This window comes from Oncorhynchus kisutch, linkage group LG15, assembly GCF_002021735.2.
Source record: "Oncorhynchus kisutch isolate 150728-3 linkage group LG15, Okis_V2, whole genome shotgun sequence".
NCBI lineage: Eukaryota > Metazoa > Chordata > Actinopteri > Salmoniformes > Salmonidae > Oncorhynchus > Oncorhynchus kisutch.
Genome location: NC_034188.2, coordinates 87,738,136 through 87,740,364, shown reverse-complemented (window position 1 = coordinate 87,740,364; position 2,229 = coordinate 87,738,136). Strand labels below are relative to the sequence as shown.

The window sequence follows — 2,229 nt, the reverse complement described above, 5'->3', positions numbered from 1 at the left end:
TCTAACCACTAGACTACCTGTCTCCTCTAACCACTAGACTACCTGCCACCCCATTTTGATGGACCAACTAGCTGAAAAAGTTTGAGAGTGTTTATCTAAAAATGATGTTTAGTTTACATTGCTCTGACTAGCATTATCTAAAGTAGTGTTGGGTACGGGCTGCGTGGGGTACGGGCTGGTGGGGTACGGGCTGCGTGGGGTACGGGCTGCGTGGGGTACGGGCTGCGTGGGGTACGGGCTGCGTGGGGTACGGGCTGCGTGGGGTACACTCTGCGTGGGGTACACTCTGCGTGGGGTACACTCTGCGTGGGGTACGGGCTGCGTAGGGTACGGGCTGCATAGGGTACGGGCTGCGTAGGGTACGCTCTGCGTGGGGTACGGGCTGCGTGGGGTACGGGCTGCGTGGGGTACGGGCTGCGTGGGGTACGGGCTGCGTGGGGTACGGGCTGCGTGGGGTACGGGCTGCGTGGGGTACGGGCTGCGTGGGGTACGGGCTGCGTGGGGTACCATGTCACCAGAATATAAATAAACACACCATAGAAAAAGAGTCTCCGTCTATGAAACAAATCAAATCAACCACTTTCTACCAAGAGTTCCATCGCTATAACAACCATCGGTTCAAAACACGTTGTAATATGAATCCTATTTATTCTATAATAACCACACAAATAGCTATTCTCTCATCCTCCCTTCTTGGTCTTTGGGCCATTGCTAGTAGAGAGTGAACTGGAGGACACCAAAATATCTGGCATCCACATTTCTTTTCAACATGACAAAGAGAAATGAGAAGTTTTGTCAACAGCTGTAGGAATGGGCTGCAATGGAAACACAGAAACGCATTGATGTTAAGCCCATTCCTACAGTTATGGTTACTGCAGACCGATGTTTTGCGATCAGCAATCAGCAGAGGTGGAACTACTTACCGGGGTTCAAAAAGATTGGTCTTAAGCAATTAGGCTCCATTTAGGCCTTGAAGGTCAAGTGTAGGAGTCATCCCCTTGGAACAGTTTAACACATCATCACGTCTGCATACATAAATCAACATAAATCCTGTGCAATGCTGACCAGTAAGGATTCCACATCAATAGTCTACATACACAATATCATCTGATGTGGACATATCCAAGGTAATTAAAAAAACGAACGACGTGAATTACCTGCGGAACCTGTGTCAGTGTTCCGTTTACACAACCCTCCGCTACAGATACATAGGTGGAGCCCCCCCACCCCCTCCCATCATCATCATCATCATTATTATTAGCAATGTGTGCTGTTTAGTTGTGCACACATCAACAGTTACCATTGTTTTGAAGATACACTCATTATTTATAGACTACGTAAAATGTTCTGTTTAAAAACACGTTACTTCCAATACGGAGACAAAACCCTGGATCAATGTAGTTGTCTATTTGACGTGGGCTTGACAGATCATGTTTATTGTTATGCCAAGACGTGATACATGTTCAGCCTTCACACACCGGACGGCACGTGCTAAAACGTTTCTACAGTGATGCAAAGCTGTCAGCGCATGTCAAAGAATGACGAATTATAGACGGATCGGAGCTAAAAACGACATTGTAAAAAAATACTTCCGAATGAGTTATGCTCAGAATGTGCAGTGATTGGTAGCCTACTAAGTAGACAGTCGCGGTTAGCGGCGCTGATGCTGGAAGAGAAGAGCAAAGGGAGAAGAAAGAGAGGAACATGTCTCCACTGTCGCAATCTTCTTTCCTTTGATAAAATATAAAACACCCACCTAAATGTAGAGGATCCACCGCGGGAGAGAGTTGATCAAGCTGCTTATCTCATAGGTGAACACCGTTACTCGTAAATTCCATCCGTTCAATTTGCTCCCTTGTTGTTCCACTGATCCGACACACAAGATTACTTGTTACTGCTTTCTTTTCAATTGTATCGCTGCAAACGCGTCACCCTTACTTTACTAGAGTCTGGTGTAATCATTAGTCCAAACAGTTGCGTTTTGCTACGAAACCGAAAGTTTCTATTGGATAACCTCAGGTAGGTCCCGCCCCGTTTCCTTCCATTTGCTTCCGTTTTAGAAACGTTTTGCAACAGAATGAATGTAATGAATATGCCCTTGGTGGCCTGGAATTGCAAGCCGGTTTGCGATTGGACCACCCGCAGAAGACGATTCATAATGTGTCATGGTAGATGATTGGTTAAAGGATTTGAAGGGTGGGGTTAGAATGTACCCACGCTTTTAAAGAG

At 46.3% G+C, this 2,229-nt stretch overlaps 1 protein-coding gene across 2 annotated transcripts in view; it reads right to left on the bottom strand.

Moving 5' to 3' along the window:
* Nucleotides 1-1,978, bottom strand: part of LOC109884214 (protein-tyrosine sulfotransferase 1-like) — a 90,032-nt gene extending 88,054 nt beyond the window's left edge. Inside the window, exon 1 of one of the 2 annotated variants that reach the window (XM_031791252.1) lies at nucleotides 1,757-1,978. The gene's annotated coding sequence lies outside the window, so the exon portion shown is untranslated. The remainder of the gene's footprint in view (nucleotides 1-1,756) is intronic. The other variant, XM_031791253.1, reaches the window with a different exon arrangement.
* Nucleotides 1,979-2,229: the final 251 nt, after the last annotated feature.